This window comes from Schistocerca serialis, chromosome 6 (genome assembly GCF_023864345.2).
Source record: "Schistocerca serialis cubense isolate TAMUIC-IGC-003099 chromosome 6, iqSchSeri2.2, whole genome shotgun sequence".
NCBI classification, from domain to species: Eukaryota; Metazoa; Arthropoda; class Insecta; order Orthoptera; family Acrididae; genus Schistocerca; species Schistocerca serialis.
Window position 1 is genome coordinate 646,375,733 of NC_064643.1, and position 20,890 is coordinate 646,396,622.

Below are 20,890 nucleotides of genomic sequence, written 5' to 3' on the forward strand. Positions count from 1 at the left end.
GGAAAGTTTCCAAGAATTTGAATTAAACTTTCCATTGTTAGCAGAATTGCTAAAGTGTATCCATAATATAAATTGAGAGAGTTAATCAATTTATCTCAATCTACAATTAAATGAGTTTCAGTTTTATCGATTTGTAGCCCTCCAGCCTCATCTTTCAGTGTACCTGTTGAGGTACACCAAACAAGTGTATGCATAATACAGTTGTATTATGTATTACTTAAGTATTAATTTCCTTGATCTGTTTTGGTTGTGAAATCAGTTACTGTCCTTACTTTCATACCAAAAATGTACATAAATTACATTTTCATATATTCACAGGAAAGAAACATTTGTAAAACATATTGTCCAATCTGTATATTTTGAATATCATGTGAAGGTGTTGACAGTCAGCTTAAACCTCAAATTAACAAGATTCATCTGAGATTGTTTGGGCAAGACACAGTAACAGGGTTTGTCATAAAATGATATTTACATTCTTCTATCGTCCACCAGACTGATGTGTGTGACAAACCTTTAGAGAAAACCGTAGTTCACTTGTACAGAAGTTCTCCAATCACACTCTACTCATTGGTGGAGATTTAAATCATCCAACAATTAATTGGGAAAATACAGTTTTGTTAGTGGCTGGAATAAGACAGCTTGTGTACCATTACAAAATGCCTTCTCTGAAAACTATTTAGAACAGATAGTTAGGAACCCCACTGAAGATGGAAATACACTGAAGACCAAAGAAACTGGTACACCAGCCAAATATCGTGTAGGGCCTCCGCGAGCACACAGAAGTGTCGTAACACAATGTGGCATGGACTCGACTAATGTCTGAAGTAGTACTGGAGGGGATTGACACCATGAATCCTGCAGTACTGTCCATAAGTTTGTAAGAGTATGAGGAAGGGGTGGCAGTCTCTTCTGAACAGCAGGTTGCAAGGCGTCCCAGATATTTTCATATCTGGGGAGATTGGTAGTCAGCGGAAGTGTTTAAACTCAGAGGAGTGTGTTTAAACTCAGAGGAGTGTTCCTGGAGCCACACTGCAGGAATTCTGGACATGTAAGTTTTCGCATAATACTGCTGGGATTGCCCAAGTCTGTCAGAATGCGCAATGGACAGAATGGATGCAGGTGATAATACAGGATGCTTATGTACGTTTCACCTGTCAGAGTCTTATCTAGACGTATCAGGGGTCCCACATTACTCTAACTGCACAAGCCTATACCATTACAGAGCCTCCACCAGGTTCAACAGTTTGCTGCTGACATGCAGGGTTCATGATGAGGTTATCTCCATACCTGTACACGTCCATCTGTTCAGTACAATTTGAAACGAGACTAGTCCAACCAGACAACATGGTTCCAGTCATCAACAGTCCGACGTCGGTATTGACGGGCCCAGGCAAGGCGTAAAGCTTCGTGTTGTGCAGTCAAGGATACACGAGTGTACCTTTGTCTCCGAAAGCTGATATCGATGATGTTTTGTTGAATGGTTCACATGCTGACACTTGTTGATGGCCCAGCATTGAAAATGGAGCAATTTGCAGAAAGGTTGCACTTCTGTCACATTGAATGATTTTCTTCAGTTGTTCTTAGTCCTGTTTTCGGGCCACAGCGATGTCGGAGATTTGATGTTTTATCATATTCCTGATATTCACGGTACATTCATGAAATGAACATGGGGGCATCATCGAGCAGTGTGTCAGCAGTGCGCAAGTAGCAGCAAATGGCTTATTTAGCGTTCATATAAGTGTAGTAGTCAAGTTGAAAATTTGTTTGAGGGTTCTTAGCGCACTTGCTTGGTTAAATCCGTCAAATCAATGTGTAGTTTCGTAATTAGCAGGGCAGATTTGCATTTTAATATCTGTGATGTGTAAAGTCGTGTAGTCGTCTGTCATTTGTTTATTTCTTTCAAATACTCTTTGTACATTACTGACAGTCCAGTTAGCCTTCTGCCACCGAGCAGTGTGTCGGCAGTGCGCAAGTAGCAGCATTACTACATTTACTAGGCAGCCTTGTATTTTTAATAACCGTTTAAATTTTGTATCGAATTGTTTGTGCTCTCTGTAGATTAGTTCAGACGTTCTTATAACAACAGTATTTAGCATGGATAGAGACTGCGACTGCTGTGTTCGGGTGCGGGCTGAGTTGGCATCCCTTCACTCCCAGCTTCAGGCATTGTTGGCTTTGGTCACACAGCTTGAGGCTGTTGCCAATGGGCTTCACTGTGTGGGTCCGGACAGGGGTTTGTCGAGGACGGCCAGCTCGTCCCACGCATCCCCCATCGGACTTCGGCTGTTGCTGCCCGGGATACTGTCCACATTGAGGCTGACCCGTCACCCGTGGTAGAGTGGGAGGTCGTCTCGAGGTGTGGCAGGGGGCGAAAGACATTCTGGAGGGCTGAACGGAAGGCCTCTCCAGTTTGTCTGACGAACCGGTTTCAGGCTCTGTCTCCGGCTGATACCGATCTTCGGCCGGACATGGCTGCATGTCCTGTTCCAGAGGTTGCCCCTAAGTCTGCAAGATCCGGGCGGTCGCAAAGGGTGGGCTTACTGGCAGTTGGGAGCTCCAATGTCAGGTGCATAATGGGGCCCCTTAGGGATGTGGCTGCAAGGGAGGGCAAGAAAACCAATTTGCACTCCGTGTGCATACCGGGGGGGAGTCATTCCAGATGTGTAAAGGGTCTTTCGGGATGCCATGAAAGGCTCAGGGTGCACACATCTGCAGGTGGTCACTCATGTCGGCACAAATGATGTGTCTCACTATGGATCGGAGGAAATCCTCTCTGGCTTCCGGCGGCTATCTGATTTGGTGAAGACTGCCAGTCTCGCTAGCAGGATGAAAGCAGAGCTCACCATCTGCAGCAACGTCGACAGGACTGACTGCAGACCTTTGGTACAGAACCGAGTGGAGGGTCTGAATCAGAGGCTGAGACGGTTCTGCGACCATGTGGGCTGCAGATTCCTCGGCTTGCGCTGTAGGGTAGTGGGGTTTCTGGGTTCCGCTGGATAGGTCAGGAGTCCACTACACACAGCAGACAGCTACATGGGTAGCAGGGGTTGTGTGGTGTGGACTGCGCAGTTTTTTAGGTTAGATGGCCTTGGGCAAGTACAGAAAGGGCAACAGCCTCAAAGACTGCGGGGCAAAGTCAGGACATGCGGGGACCAAGCAGCAATCGGTATTGTAATTGTAAACTGTCGAAGCTGCATAGTTGCCAGAGATAAATTCTACCGAACTTTTTACAATGGCACAGATGTTGTTTAGAAAGAATAGATTGCATGCAACTGGTGGTGGCGTGTTTGTCGCTGTTAGTAGTAGTTTATCCTGTAGTGAAATAGAATTGGATAGTCCCTGTGAATTATTATGAGTGGAGGTTATACTCAACAGCCGAGCTGGGTTAATAATTTGCTCCTTTTACCGACCTCCCGACTCAGCAGCATTAGTGGCAGAACAACTGAGACAAAATCGGGAACACATCTCGCGTAAATTTCCTCAGCATGTTATAGTCTTAGGTGGAGAGTTCAGTTTACCAGATATAGACTGGGACACTCAGATGTTTAGGACAGGTGGTAGGGACAGAGCATCGAGTGACATTATACTAAGTGCACTATCCGAAAATTACCTCGAGCAATTAAACAGAGAATCGACTCGTGGAGATAACATCTTGGACATACTGATAACAAACAGACCCGAACTTTTCGACTCTGTAAGCGCAGAACAGGGAATCGGCGATCATAAGGCCATTGCAGTATCCCTGAAATAGAAGTAAATAGGAATATAAAAAAGGGAGGAAGGTTTATCTGTTTAGCAAGAGTAATAGGAGGCAGATTTCAGACTACCTAACAGATCAAAACAAAAATTTCTGTTCCGACACTGACAATTTTGAGTGTTTATGGAAAAAGTTCAAGGCAATCATAAAATGTGTTTTAGACATGCACGTGCCGAGTAAAACTGTGAGGGATGGGAAAAACCCACCGTGGTTCAACAACAAAGTTAGGAAACTGCTGCGAAAGCAAAGAGAGCTTCACTGCAAATGTAAATGCAGCCAAAATCTCTGTCAGACAGAAGCTAAACTGTGGATACGTGCGTAGCGAGCACGGGACCCCGAGCTAATGTGGCCCTCCTTCCTTTCTGGGCTGCATACCTTCCTTTTCCACATCCTTCCCTATCCCCCATCTTCGCCACCCCCGCCCCCTTCCCCCCCACCCCTCCCCTCACCTCGGCCTCTCTCCTTCCCTTTCTCCCCCTCTGCGAGTATGTTTTGTGCCTACGTCCGGAGACGGACGCTCGAAAAAGTCACACATTCTTCGCTTTCTGTGCTTGCACGTCTTCATCCTTCCTTTGTCCTTCTCTTTTCCTTACCTCTTCTCTCTACCCTTTTCTCCGCTGCGGCGTTTGAGACCTCTCTTCTTTCCTTTCCCTTTCTTTGTTTTTTCCCTTTCTCTTTTTTCCTCCCTGTACGTGTCTGAAGGCTGACCCATGCATTTTCATGTGTAGCTGGTGACGGGGTAACGCGTAATTCCCCGCCGCGGGTAGACAAGTAGGACACGTATGTACCCCCAGGTAACGGCCAGCCCCAGGGAGGGGTGATTACCCGAGCTGATACCTTCCAAAAGTGCCAATTGGTCCCTCCGTCCGTTTCTTAAGAGGTGTGACCTGAGGTGTGAACAATCACCTAAGGCGGGAGTGCCCTCAGAGGGCCCCCACAAGGGAGGAGAGCGCCATCAGAGACGATGGTAATCATGGGGGATACTTTCGCAATGGTTTCCTCCTCTTCTACTATGTCTGCTCACAAGCGTAAGTTCAATGAGTCTCAGCCACAGAGAGTCCTTCCATCGTTGCCACAGTTCCTTGTTGTTTCTTGGTCTGACAAAGGTCACGACTTCTCCACGGTCAACCCTTTCATTATTCAGAATGGTGTCGACGCAATTGCAGGTTCTGTAAAGTTGTAAAGTCTTGTTTGAGATTACGAAATGGCACCTTGTTGTTAGAAACAGTCAGTGCCCTCCAGGCACAAAAACTGCTGTGTACTTCACTGCTACACACATTCCCTGTCGGGGTGGAAGCGCACCGCACTTTAAATTCATCACGTGGGGTCGTTTATAAATGCTCCCTCGACGGATTGTCCGACGAGGAAATTCAACACTACCTGTCTGACCAGGGGGTAACGGTTGTTCATAGAGTCATGAAAAGGGTTGACACCAACATCATTCCAACCCGTACTGTCGTCTTGACATTTGACAAAGTTCAACTGCCATCGAAAATCAAAGCGGGCTAGGAGATAATTTCCGTTCACCCTTACATACCAAACCCTACGCGTTGCTATCGGTGTCAGCGGTTCAATCACACCAGCCAGTCCTGTTCCAATCCGTGTTACGTGTGGCAAGGATGCCCATGAGGATGCTTGTCCACCTCCATCCCCTCATTGCATCAACTGTATGGGTGACCACGCTGCTTCCTCTCGAGATTGCCCCATTTTTAAAGACGAAAAGCTCATTCAGGAAATCAGAGTGAAGGAAAAGGTGTCGACCTTTGCTGCTCGAAAATTATTCGCCAGACGAAAGCCCACTGTGCCTCAGACAGGAAAATACAGCACAGTCCTTGCCTCTCCTCGGCCAACAAAGGAGGCAGGCACGCAGACTTGTGATCCCACCTTTAGTGCCATGGTCGTCAGATTGGTGAGCACAAAGATCGCCCGTTCAACCTCCCCACTTTCGCCTGCTCACTCTATGGCTCACCCTTCATCGGGTTCTGCTAAATCTCAAGCCCAAAAGTCAGACACCAAGACTTCGAAAAAAGAGCATACTCGTGAAGATTTTTTACATACCCCAACTTCACAACCATCGGTTCCTCCTTCATCTAAACATCATGTTTCCAAGAAGGCTACTAAGAAACCCAGTTCCTCTCCTCCGCCAAGGCGTGTCTCATCTACAGCACCACCTGGTGGTAACCGCCCTCGGCCGTCTTCTGTGTCGCCGAGGCGCACTGCTGGCGGCCGATCAACCGGCCGATCGCTGGTGGCAGGAGCTGCTCCTGAACAACCTATGGATCAGGATCTTCTGCCTTCGGCTGAATGCTGTTCCATGCTGTCGGTCGCAAGCTCTGAGCAGTCGTTGAGTTGACGGCAACCTTGGTCCCATCCCTCCATTTTCTGTTCACGCTATGTCCATTATCCACTGGAATATCCGCGGCATTCGAGCCAATCGGGATGAATTGTCGGTCCTCTTACCATCCTACTTGACAGTAATCTTCTGTCTTCAGGAAACAAAGCTGCGTCCCCACAACCGCTTTGTTCCCCCCCCCATTTTTAGTCCGTCCGATTTGATTTCCCCTCTGTTGAAGGCACTCCAGCACATGGAGGAGTTATGATTCTTCTGCATGATACTCTCCATTATCACCCAATCCCCTTAAACACTTCCTTCCAAGCTGTCGCTGTCCGTCTTTCCCTTTCTGGATACACCTTTTCTCTTTGTACTGTATACATTCCATCATCCACACCAATGGCACGAGCTGATCTCCTCCATCTTCTTGGTCAGCTTCCACCCCCCTGTTTGCTGGTTGGGGACTTCAATGCCCACCATCCGCTTTGGGGATCTCTACATCCTTGCCCGCGTGACTCACTATTGCTAGACGTCTTCCACCAAGCGGATCTTGTTTGCCTCAACACTGGGGACCCTACATATTTGTCTGCCTCCACGATCAAATTTCTCTCATTTGGACCTTTCGGTCGGTACTGTTCCGCTAGCTCGGCGCTTCGAATGGTTTGCCCTTGATGATACACACTCGAGTGACCACTTTCCATGTGTCCTTAGACTGCAGCCTCAACTGCCATATATGCGCCCGCGACGCTGGAAGTTTGCCCAAGCCGATTGGACACTTTTTTTGTCTCTAGCGACATTTGATGACTGTCACTTTCCTAGCGTTGACGATGAGGTCACACGTATTACAGACGTTATTCTTACAGCTGCGGAACGTTCAATACCACGCACCTCCGAATTGCCCCGGCGCCCCCCAGTTCCTTGGTGGAACAAGGCATGCCGTGACGCAATACGTGAGCAACGACGTGCTCTTCGCGTTTTCTGCCACCATCCTACTTTGGCCAACTGTATCCGCTATAAGCAGTTCCGTGCGCGATGCCGTCGCGTCATCTACGATAGCAAGAAGGCAATCTGGAACTTCTTTACTAGCTCATTTAACACCTTCACTCCCTCCTTGGAAATTTGGAGTCGGATTCAACGGTTATCTGGCGCGCCTAGTTTCTCCCTGGTCTCTGGACTCACTGTCGCGCATGATACATTAGTGGACCCCGTCGCAATTTCTAACTCATTGGGTCAACACTTTGCTGAGATTTCAAGCTCTTCAAATTACCCGCCAGTATTTCTCCTGAAGAAACGTGCAGCGGAAGTGCAACCTCTTGCTTTCTCCTCTCAAAATCGCGAAAGCTATAATACTGTTTTCTCCATGCGGGAACTCCAACGTGCATTCTCTTCTTCTTGCTCCTCCGCCCCAGAACCGGATGGTATCCACATCAGAATGTTGCTGCATTTATCAAACCATAGTCTGCATTACCTCCTTCGCCTTTATAATCGAATTTGGACCGACAGTACTTTTCCCAGACGATGGCGGGAAGCTATCGTCTTTCCTGTTCCTAAACCTGGAAAGGACAAACACCTCCCCTCTAGCTATCGCCCCATTTCTCTCACGAGTAGTGTATGTAAGGTTTTGGAGCATATGGTGAATTGCCGTTTAGCTTGGTGGCTGGAGTCCCGCAGTCTTTTAACACCTGCCCAATGCGGTTTCCGAAAGCATCGTTCTGCAGTTGACCATCTTATTACTCTCTCCACTTATATCATGAACAATTTTCTCCAGAAATGCCAAACAGTAGCAATATTTTTTTGATCTGGAGAGAGCATACGATATCTGTTGGAGGACAGGCATCCTCCACACACTGTTCTCTTGGGGCTTTCGAAGTCGGCTGCCCCTTTTTCTTCGCGCATTTATGGCAGAGCGCACATTTCGAGTGCGGGTGAACACTACTCTCTCCTGTACTTCCTCCCAAGAAAACGGGGTACCCCAGGGCTCCGTGCTAAGTGTTGTACTGTTTGCCATTGCCATAAATCCCATTATGGACTGTCTCCTTCCCGATGTCTCAGGCTCCCTCTTTGTGGACGATTTAATTTTTGGCGTCGTACGGAGTTTCTTCCACCCTCCTTACATCTAGGACCTGTCAACCTTCTGTTTACGGACGTCGCTAAATTCTTGGGTCTTATGTTTGACAGGAAACTGTGCTGGTCCTCCCACATTTCCTATCTTTCGGCTCGCTCTCTGCGATCCCTCAACACCCTCCGTGTCCTGAATGGTACCTCCTGGGGAGCGGACCGAGTGGTCCTTCTCCGCCTCTGTCGCGCCTTAGTGCGCTCGAAATTGGATTATGGAAGCATAGTTTACTCCTCTGCTCGGCCGTCTATTCTTAGGCGTCTTGACTCTATCCACCACCGTGGATTACGTTTAGTGTCTGGAGCTTTTTACACCAGCCCTGTGGAAAACTTTTATGCTGAGACTGCTGAACCTCCACTGTCCAATCGGCGAGCAGTCCTTCTGAGTCGTTATGCTAACCATCTGTCTTCCATGCCTGCTAATCCGGCTCATGACATTTTTTTCGATGCCTCTTTGGATGTAGGGTATGCTGGCCGCCCTTCCTCCCTACTACCACCAGGAGTCCGCTTCCGTCAACTGCTCCATTCTCTTTCCTTCCGCTTTCCTAAAACCATCTTGAGAACTTGGGGTACAGCACCGCCTTCGCTCCGTCTACGGACCTGCCTGCTCCGTGACCTTTGTCAGTTTCCCAAGGATGGTACCCCTTCTCTTGTTTATCGTCGGGCATTTGCTGCTCTATGTGCACAAATGAAGGAAGCCACATTTATTTACATAGATGGCTTGAAAACACCGTTAGGTGTAGGGAGTGCCTATATTGTTGGCGACACCCCAAATCAATTTCGGCTTCCCGACCAGTGTTCGGTTTATTCTACGGAGCTTTATGCTCTTCTCCAGGCTGTCCGATACATCCGTCGCCATCAGCGGATACAGTATGTTATCTGTTCAGATTCTCTCAGCTCTCTCCTCAGTCTTCAAGCTCTGTACCCTGTCCACCCTCTGGTCCACCGGATTCAGGACTGCCTCCACTTGCTCCACTTGGGGGGCGTCTCTGTGGCGTTCCTCTGGATCCCAGGACACGTTGGTATCTGTGGAAATGAGGTGGCTGATATAGCGGCCAAGGCTGCAGTCTCTCTTCTTCAGCTAGCTATTTGCACGATTCCCTTCGCCGATCTACGGAGTGTTTTATGTCGTCGTGTTGTTCTTTTATGGCACACACGACACTTCCCAATAATAAATTGTGGGAAGTGAAAGCTCTTCCCTGTGCTTGGACCTCTTCCTCACGAATGCGTTGTCGGGAAGAGGTAATTTTAACTAGACTCCGGATAGGGCGCTGTCTTTTTAGCCATCGACATCATTTAAGTGGTGATCCTACGCCACTCTGTCCCCACTGCTCTCAGCTGTGGACGGTAAGACACCTTTTACTTAAGTGCCCCTATTTTACTCCGTTACGCGTCCGTCTACAGCTGTCGCCTGAAATATCGTCCATTTTAGCAGATGAGACGCGCTCAGTCGATCGCGTTCTCGAGTTTATTAGTGCCAGTGAGATGACGTCAGTCATTTGATGCTCTTTTTTGGGGCAACAACCCCCTTCTTTAGTGGTTTTTTTAAGCTTTCCTTCTATTTTTAGTTTCTCCAATTTTTTGAGTTTCGTTCCCATTTCTGCCTTTTCCTAAGTCACAGACTGGGCGCTGACGACCGTAGCAGTTTTGCGCCAAAAAAAAAAAAAAAAAGACACACACACTCTGGGATGATAATGGCATAGAAACTGAGGATGAGACCCATAAAGCTGAAATACTAAACACCTTTTTCCAAAGCTGTTTCACAGAGGAAGACCGCACTGCAGTTCCTTCTCTAAATCGTCGCATGAACGAAAAAATGGCTGACATCGAAATAAGTGTCCAAGGAATAGAAAAGCAACTGAAATCACTCAACAAAGTACAGTTCACTTGACCTGACGGGATACCTATTCGATTCTACACAGAGTACACGAAAGAACTTGCCCCCTTCTGACAGCCGTGTACCGCAAGTCTCTAGAGGAATGGAAGGTTCCAAATGATTGGAGAAGAGCACAAGTAGTTCCAGTTTTCAAGAAGGGTCATCGAGTAGGTGTCCAAAACTATAGGCCTATATCTCTGACATCAATATGTTCTAAAATTTTAGAACATGATTTTTGCTCGCGTATCGTCATTTCTGGAAACCCAGAATCTACTCTGTAGGAGGCAACATTGACCGGAAACAGTGATTGTGTGATACCCAACTCGCTTTATTTGTTCACGAGACCCAGAAAATATCACATCTACATCTTCATGATTACTCTGCAATTCACATTTAAGTGCTTGGCAGAGGGTTCATCGAACCACAATCATACTATCTCTCTACCATTCCACTCCCGAACAGCGCGCGGGAAAAACGAACACCTAAACATTTCTGTTCGAGCTCTGTTTCTCTTATTTTATTTTGATGATCATTCCTACCTATGTAGACAGGGCTCAACAAAATATTTTCGCATTCGGAAGAGAAAGTTGGTGACTGAAATTTCGTAAATAGATCTCGCCGCGACGAAAAACGTCTTTGCTTTAATGACTTCCATCCCAACTCACGTATCATATCTGCCACACTCTCTCCCCTATTACATGATAATACAAAACAAGCTGCCCTTTTTTGCACCCTTTAGATGTCCTCCGTCAATCCCACCTGGTAAGGATCCCACACCGCGCAGCAATATTCTAACAGAGGACGAACGAGTGTAGTGTAAGCTCCCTCGTTAGTGGACTTCTTGCATCTTCTAAGTGTCCTGCCAATGAAACGCAACCTTTGGCTCGCCTTCCCCACAATATTATCTATGTGGTTTTTCCAACTGAAGTTGCGTAATTTTAACACCCAGGTACTTAGTTGAACTGACAGCCTTGGGAATTGCAATATTTATTGAGTAATCGAATACCAATGGTTTTCTTTTGGAACTCATGTGGATCACCTCACACTTTTCGTTATTTAGCATCAACTGCCACCTGCCACACCATACAGCAATCTTTTCTAAATCGCTTTGCAACTGATACTGGTCTTCGGATGACCTTACTAGACGGTAAATTACAGCATCATCTGCGAACAACCTAAGAGAACTGCTCAGATTGTCACCCATGTCATTTAGATAGATCAGGAACCGCAGAGGTCCCAGGACGCTTCCCTGGGGAACACCTGATATCACTTCAGTTTTACTCGATGATATGCCGTCTATTACTACGAACTGCGACCTTCCTGACAGGAAATCACAAATCCAGTCGCACAACTGTGACGATACCCCATAGGCCCGCAGCTTGATTAGAAGTCGCTTGTGAGGAACGGTGTGAAAAGCTTAACGGAAATCTAGAAATACGGAATCAACTTGAGATCCCGTCGATAGCGGCCATTACTTTGTGCGAATAAAGAGCTAGCTGCGTTGCACAAGAACAATGTTTTCTGAAACCATGCTGATTATGTATCAATAGATCGTTCCCTTCGATGTGATTCATAATGTTTGAGTACAGTATATGCTCCAAAACCCTACTGCAAACCGACGTCAATGATATAGGTCTGTAGTTCGATGGATTACTCCTACTACCCTTCTTAAACACTGGTGCGATGTGCACAATTTTCCAATCTGTAGGTACAGATCTATCGGTGAGCGAGCGCTTGTATATGATTGCTAAGTAGGGAGCTATTGTATCAGCGTAATCTGAAAGTTACCTAATCAGGTATACAATCTGAACCTGAAGACTTGCCTGTACCAAGCGATTTGAGTTGCATCGCAACCCCTAAGGTATCTCCTTCTAAGAAACTCATGCTAGCAGCTGCTTGTGTTTCAAATTCTGGGATATTCCATTCGTCTTCCCTGGTGAAGGAATTTCGGAAAACTGCATTCAATAACTCCGCTTCAGCGGCACAGTCGTCGGGAACAGTACCATCGGCACTGCGCAGCGAAGGTATTGACTGCGTCTTGCCGCTTGTGTACTTTACATGCGACCAGAATTTCTTTGGATTTTCTACTAAATTTCGAGACAATGTTTCGTTGTGGAACCTATTAAAGGCATCTCGCATTGAAGTCCATGCCAAATTTCGCGCGTCTGTAAATTTTAGCCAATCTTTGGGATTTCGCATTCTTCTGAACTTCGCATGCTTCTTCCGTTTCCTCTGCAACAGCGTTCGGACCTGTTTTGTGTACCATGGGGGATCAGTTCCATCTCTTACCAGTTTATGAGGTATGAATCTCTCAATTGCTGTTGCTACTATATCTTTGACTGTGAACCACATCTCATCTACATTTGCATAGTCAGTTCGGAAGGAATGGAGGTTGTCTCTTAGGAAGGCTTCTAGTGACACTTTATCCGCTTTTTTAAATAAAATTATTTTGCGTTTGTTTCTGGTGGATTTGGAAGAAACGGTATTGAGCCTAGCTACAACGACCTTGTGGTCACTAATCTCTGTATCAGTCATGATGCTCTCTATTAGCTCTGCATTGTTTGTGGCTAAGAGGTCAAGAGTGTTTTCGCAACCATTTACAATTTGCGTGGGCTTGTGGAGTAACTGCTCAAAGTAATTTTCGGAGAAAGCATTTAGGACAATCTCGGAAGATGTTTTCTGCCTACCACCGGTTTTGAACAAGTATTTTTGCCAACATATAGAGGGAAGGTTGAAGTCCCCACCAACTATAACCATATGAGTGGGGTATTTATTTGTTACGAGACTCAAATTTTCTCTGAACTGTTCAGCAACTATATCATCGGAGTGTGGGTGTCAGTCGAAGGAGCCAATTATTAACTTAGTTTGGCTGTTATGTATAACCTCCATTGATACCAATTCTCACGGAGTATCTACTTCGACTTCACTACAAGATAAACCACTACTGACAGACACAAACACTCCACCACCAATTCTGCCTAATCTATCTTTCCTGAACACTGTCTGAGACTTTGTAAAAATTTCTGCAGAACTTATTTCCGGTTTTAGCCAGCTTTCTGTACCTATAACGATTCAGCTTCTGTGCTTTCTATTAGCGCTTGAAGCTCAGGGACTTTCCCAGCACAACTACAACAATTTACAACTACAATTCCGACTGTTCCTTGATCCAAGCATGTCCTGTATTTGCCATGCAGCCTTTGAGATTGCAGCCCACCCCGTACTTTCCCGAGGCCTTCTAACCTAACAAACTGCCCAGTCCATGCCACACAGCCTCAGCTACCCGTGTAGCCGCCAGCTGAGTGTAGTGAACTCCTGACCTATTCAGCGGAACCCAAAACCCCACCACCCTATGGCGCAAGTCAAGGAATCTGCAGCCAACACGGTCGCAAAACCGTCTGAGCCTCTGATTCAGACCCTCCACCTGGCTCTGCACCGAAGGTCCGCAGTCGGTTCTGTCAACGATGCTGCAGATGCTGAGCTCTGCCTTCATCTCGTAAGCAAGAGCGGCAGCCTTCACCAAATCAGATAGCTGCTGGAATCCAGAGAGAATTTCCTCAGATCCAAAGCGACACATGTCATTAGCGCTGACATGTGTCACCACCTGCAGCTGGCTGCACCCTGTGCACTTCATGGCATCCGGAAGGACCCTTTCCACATCAGGAATGACTCCACCCGGAATGCACACGGAGTGCGCACTGGATTTCTTCCCCTCCTTGGCCGCCATATCCCTAAGGGGTCCCATTACGCGCATTGGAGCTCCCAACTACCAATAAGCCCACCCTCTGCGATTGCCCGGACCTTGAAGGCTGGTAGATGCCAATTTGCTTGACTTCTGGAAGGCGTTCGATACACTTCTGCACTGTCACCTGATAAAGTAAGAGCCTACAGAATATCAGACTAGCTGAGTGGCTGGATTGAAAAGTTTTTAGCAAACAGAACACAGCATGTTGTTCTCAATGGAGAGATGTTGAAGTAACCTCTGGCGTGCCACAGGGGAGTGTTATGGGACCATTGTTTTTCTCAATGTATATAAATGACCTAGCAGATAATGTCAGAAGTTCCATGCGGCTTTTCGCGGACGATGCTGTGGTTTACAGAGAAGTTGCAGCATTAGATAATTGGAGCAAAATGCAGGAAGATCATCTACAGCAGATAGGCACTTGGTGCAGGGAGTGGCAACTGACACTTAACATAGACAAATGTAATGTATTGCGAATACATAGAAAGAAGGATCCTTATTGTACTATTATATGATAGTGGAACAAACACAGGTAGCAGTTACTTCTGTAAAATATCTGGGAGTATGCGTACAGAACGTTTTGAAGTGATCATATAAAATTAATTGTTGGTAAGGCGGGTACAAGGTTGAGATCCACTGGGCGAGTCCTTAGAAAATGTAGTCCATGAATAAAGGAGGTGCATACAAAACAATCGTTCGACCTATACTTGAGTATTGCTCATCAGTGTGGGATCCGTAGCAGGTCGGGTTGACAGAGGAGATAGAGAAAGTCCAAAGAAGAGTGGTGCATTTCATCACAGGGTTATTTGGTAAGCGTGATAGCGTTATGGAGATGTTTAGCAAACTCGAGTGGCAGACTCTGCAAGAGAGGTGGTCTGCATCGCGGTGTAGCTTGGTGTCCAGGTTTCGAGAGGGTGCATTTCTGGATGAGGTATCTAATATATTACTTCCCACCACTTATACCTCCCGAGGAGATCACGAATGTAAAATTAGAGAGATTCGAGCAGGCGCGGAGGTTTTCAGGCAGTCGTTCTTCCCGCGAACCATATGCGACTGGAACAGGAAATGGAGGTAATGACAGTGGCACATAAAGTGCCCTCCATTACACACAGTTGGGTGGCTTGCGGAGTATAAATGTAGATGTAGATGTAGATGCTGTGTCCCAACTCTCGTGCACCAACTATAACACCACTATCTCTAGTGTCAGTGGTGTTAAGAAACAGCTGAAATCATTGAAATTCAACAAAGCTCCAGGGCCCAGTGGAATCTTGGTCAGATTTTATGCTGACTTGGCGGCTGAATTAGTATAGATCCCTTGAACAAAAGGCAGTGCGTAGTTCTTGGAAACAAGCACAGGTCACACCCGTCTTCAAGAAGGGTAGTAGGACGCGTCCACAAAACTGCTGTCCAATATCCTTGACATTGTTTTGTTGTAGAAACTTACCACATATTCTGAGCTCAAACATATTATGAACAGAATGACCTCCTCAGAGCCAACCAGCATGGATTTCAAAAACATTGATGATGTGAAACCAAACTCTTACTTTTCTTACATGGCATACTGAAAGCTTTGGCTCAAGGCAATCAGTACCGCAACTATGTTTATTGTAAAAAGTACAATCGTATGGGGTATCAGTGGAATTCGTGGCACTATTGAGAAGTTTTAGGTAGAGCTTGTCATCTTGGACAGTGTGTCATCGTAAGACGTAAAAGTAACTTCAGGTGTGCCCCAGAAAGTGTGTTGGGACACTTGCTGTTCATGTTGGAGACAGTATTAATAGCAACCTCAGACCTTTTTCAGATGATGCAGTTATCTATAATGAAATACTACCTGTAAGAAGGTGCACACATATTCAGCCAGGTCTCAATAAGATTTCGGAGTGGTGCAGAGATTCGCATTTTGCTTTAACTGTTCAGAAGTGTAAAATTGTGCTCGTGGTTAAAGCAGGTGGTAGACTTCCGTTTATTGGTAGATTACTGGGGAAGTGCGATCAGTCCACAAAGGAGATTGCTTAAAAATCACTTGTGTGACTGGTTCTAGAACATTGCTCAAGTGTGTGGGACCTGTACCAGCACGAATGGTCACATGTTTGTCTGATCTGTGGGGGAGTGTCACAGAATTACTGAAGAAACTGAACTGTAAGACACTAAGAGAGACATACAGCATCCCAAGACAGTCTATTAACAAAGTTTCAAGAACCAGCATTAAATGGTGATTCTAGGAATATACTGTACTACAACCCCAATAACTGCACGCACAGAAGCATTCGAACAGTGATTCTTCCCATGCTCCAAATATGAATGGAATGGGAAGAAACCCTAATAACTGGTCCTGTGGGACATGACCTCTTCTGTTGTACCTCACAATGGTTAATTGTTGTCATGTACTTATGCCCCAGAAACAAAGATGAAACCCTATGATTAAACAGGATAACTTCTTATTCTAAAAGGCACAGAAAAAATGTAAAAGTTTTACCATTCTGAAACACTATGGTGAATCCGACTGTCAAGAGTGAAGTATAAATCCATCTGACAGTCTCATGTTACAGGCTGTGAGCACCCAAATTACAACGTGGATGTCATGTTGTGGTGTCACTGCAAGACACCACACTGGCTAGTTTGTAGGCTTCAAATCAGTGGTGTTCCATCAGTACACATCGGACCCGCGAGTCACCACTGTCGATGCTAGCAGACCGAGCACCACCACGTGGCTGGTCTTAAGAGATAAGCTAGCACACTGCCCAGTTCTACAGCCAACCTTAATAGGAATGGTTCACTCGTTATAGCTTCAGAGATCTCAATTGCAGAGACACTAGTTTGCATAGCCTTCAGCTAAGTCCGTAGCTATGACCTAGCCAGGTGCCACATACAGTTTATGCATTGCCAATTGATCTATATGTGGGAAGCAATCAGAATTGTAAAGCAGTATTCGCAGTTCAGTCTATAACTGCACTTGTAAATATTATTTTACAAAGTCAAGATCAACGTTCATCACTGATGCTGAATTAAAGCTAAGTATTTAATTGTATTTCTGTCTACTAACTTCTAGTCACCTAAGATGTTCCAGATACATCCCATTAAGTATAGTTCATTGATCCTCACGTCAGCCTACGTGGTCAACGCGTGCAATAATGACAATCCCTTGTGATCAGACTAAGAGTCAAATTGTGTGACTCAGCTGGGTCACCCTTTTTCCATGAGGCCCATAGTTACACTTCATACACAACACGCCACATAGGGGCACTGCATCTATGAGATGTTCCATTGTGACAGGTGAAATTGATACTATTCTATGTGTGCTACATGAACTATTTGGTCACAATCTAAAATTAGATGTGTTGTTGGCCTTTTAGAACACAATAGCATGTACAACAGTGACAAATGAAACAACTGTATTTAACTTGTTTCATCAAAACTACTGGATACACAAACACAAAACGGAATGGTACTGTCACGTAAAATGACGAAGTACTGTTGAAGAGATACAACAGTTTGCTCAAGTTCTAACACTCTGGCATTGCAACAACACGGGGGTCATACTGGGTAACCACTGGATCCAAGTGTGTACTGTATTATACACATCATCCTCCATCCAAAAGGCCATATGACAAAACTCTGGCGAATTTAAAGACATGAACTGAACAATGTAGTAGGAAAATAAGGTTAAAAATTACATTGTGCATGGTTATTTAAGATCCATTCTCCTACTAAAGTGTGAACTGTGCAGCTGAGACAGGTAACAGATACATCTGCTAGAGAGGCTGTGTGTGTGTGTGTGTGTGTGTGTGTGTGTGTGTGTGTGAGAGAGAGATCAGGAATGAACTGTAATTACCAGCCATCTGCCAGCTTGGATGCTCATAAGTATGGGTCTCGCTAGATGTGGTCAATTTATACATGGATATACCAGTACAGGATACAGTTAAGCAGATAAAAAAAAACAACTTTTACATTCCAGTAGAATGACAGTATGTTAAGTATATGAATTTTCTTACTGGAGCTGACCCTATTTCCGGTTAGAGAATAATTTCTATAAACAGCAGTGTGATGCTGCTTGGAATCTAGCGAACATTGCTTGAAAACCAAGCACAATAGACGTGATCATTCATAAAAATTATGAACATCCTGAAATCTACAAAACCACTTTTTTTAGATAGTTAAATTGCCCTTGCAGAAAATGATATAACAAAAACTAAATATTCTTAAAGGCAACAACGGTTACAACCTTATAATAATGGGAAACTCGTATAGAGAAATGATAAGAAAGTGCCTAAGTATACATCGAGAAATTACTCTTCAAAAAGCTGACATGAAATGTAAAATTTCAAAGTGCACAGCAACTGTACATACCTGAACAGATCAAAAGAGGTTTTCTTGGATCCAACATAGAAGTACTAATTTGCACAAATAAAACTTTATCTTCGAGAGTACTTAACTTATTACAGAAATCCAACACACTTTTCACAGTCATTTAATTGTATAGAAAAAAATCTACTCACCTAGTGGTGGCAGAACACATGCATAAAAGATGGTTGTAATTGGTAAGCTTTCGGAGCTCCTCCTTCAGGCAGAAGGGTTGAAGAGGAAGGAGGAGGGGTTAAGGAAAACGGTTGTAATTGGTAAGCTTTCGGAGCTCCTTCTTCAGGCAGAAGGGTTGAAGAGGAAGGAGGAGGGGTTAAGGAAAACAACTGGAGAGGTCTAGGAGAAGGGGTGATAGATTTCGGGAAAGTCACCCATAACCGCGGGTCAGGAGAGACTTAGGACTGATTGTTTGGAACTGCATAGGACGAGATTTGAAAACCTGAGAACTTAAAGGTGGAAGATAGGATAATATGCAGACAGAGATTACTGCTCAAACATCATGCATGAGTTAATAAGACGAAAAGCTAAGTGCATCGTATGCTACAAAAGTGGAAGGGGGTGGTGTAAAATGGTAAAGATAGACAATGAAAGATGTAGAAAACTAAAACGGAATGAAGCAATGAGTAGTTACAGTGAAGAAATGCTGAGACAGAGGAAATTAACATAAATTAAGACCAGGTGGATGGTTAGAACCAAGGTCACGTTGTAGTGCTAGTTTCCACCTGTGGAGTTCTCAGGAATTGGTGTCTGGGGGAAAAAAACCAGATGTCACGTGTGGTGAAACAGGCACCGAGGTCACGAATGTCATGTTATAGAGCATGCTCTGCAACAGGATATTGCGAGTTGCCTATGCCCATTCATCCTAATTGATAATTTGGTGGCAGTCATGCCGATGCAGAAGGCCCATACAGCTGGTATATGATGTGTCATTTCACAGGTGGCTCTTCTTTTGATAGTTTTGCCAGTTACAGGGCTGTTATTGGTGGTGGTAGGAGGGTGCATAGGACAAGTCTTGCAGTGGGGACGGTCACAGGGGTAGGAGCCATATTGTAAGGAGATGGGTGCAGAGGGAGTATAGTGTCTGACGAGAAAATTGCGGAGATTGGGAAGGCAACGGAAGTTTATTCTAGGGGTGGTGGGCAAAATTTCAGACAGAATGGATCTCATTTCAGAGCATGATTTTAGGAAGCCATTAACTCATTCCAGACTGGATAATACTGATTCACCAATGGTCTGCTCCGAAGCTCTTTTCTTTTTTTTTTAAAAAAAAAAAAATACCAGGATAAGATGTGATGGCCTGGGAAATCTGCTTTTTAACTAGGTTGGTTCGATAATTACATGCAGTGAAGGCTGAGGTGAGAATGGTGGTGTATTGTGGTAAAGAGTCTGCATCCGAACAAATTTGTTTGTCTTGGATGCCAAGGCTGTATGGGGGAATGTTTGACATGGAAAGGATAGCAACTATCAAAATGTAAGTACTGTTGTTTGTTGGGATGTTTAATGTGGACGAAAGTGTCTAACTGGCCTTTGGTGAGGACAAGATCAGCATAGAGGAAAGTGGCATGGGATTCAGAAAAGGACCATGTGAAATTTTAACTGGGAGAAGGTATTCAGAGATTCCAGGAATTTCAGCAGGTCAGCCTCACAATGAGTCCGTATGGCAAAGATGTCATCAATGTATCTAATCCAAACCAGGGGCTGAAGGCTTACGGATCCCAGGAAAGCCCCCTCCAAGCGACGCATGAGAGGGTGGCATATGAAGGAGCCATACTCATTCCCATTGCCATACCCCTGATATGTTTGTATGTCTACCCCTCAGAGGTGAAGTAATTGCTGGTAAATATAAAGTTGATTAAGATGAGTAGGAAGGATGTCACAGGTTTGGAAGCAGGTGTGTGCTGACTGAGGACAGACAGACAATGTACTTGGAGGATGTTGGTATAGAGGGAGGTGGCATCAATGATGACAAGAAAAGTGTATGGTGGGAGTGGGATGGGCACGGATTTCAGATGATCTAGGAAATGGTTGGTATCTTTGATGTAGGAAGGGAGTCTTTACTATGGGTTGCAAGTGTTGATCAACTAAGGCAGATATATGTTCAGTGGGTTCTTTGAAGCTAGCAAATATAGGATGGCCAGAGTGATTCGGTTTATGGATCTTAGGAAGAAAGTAAAAGGTGGGGGTGTAGGGATGGGATCTTGATGGCAGATTCTATATGTAGAGGTGTCAGGTAGGTAGACCTTCACTAGTTTACTCCTTTTGGTCAAGTACCGCATTGGTAGATCCTTTGTCCAAATCTCGTCTGATGTAACCCCCAACAATCAGTCTTTTCTTCTCATCCCCTACAGTAAGTATCCCCTGACAATTGGTTCTGGGTGACTTTCCCGAAATATACCCCTTCTCCTAGACCTCTCCAGTCATTTTCCTTTACCCCTCTTCCTTCCCCTTCAACCTTTCTGCCTGAAGAAGAAGCCACTGGCTCCAAAAGCTTGCCAATTACAGCCATCTTTTATGCATGTATTCTCCTGCTGCTTGGTGAGTAGATATTTTTATCTATCCAATTAAATAATTTTTTCAGTAATTGATTGTTTTGGTTGTTACAGTTTCACAGTCAGATATATACATGATTACAAGTACCAAGTGTTATAAACTGCATATAGGAGGAACAGGCAGAGTGTTAAAAAAGTGATTCAATAAACATATAGCTGTTGA

General features: G+C 45.1%; 1 protein-coding gene across 1 annotated transcript in view; it reads left to right on the forward strand.

Annotated features, from left to right (window-relative positions):
• Nucleotides 1-20,890, forward strand: part of LOC126484625 (NFX1-type zinc finger-containing protein 1-like) — a 269,764-nt gene that overhangs the window by 157,533 nt on the left and 91,341 nt on the right. The window lies entirely within an intron of this gene.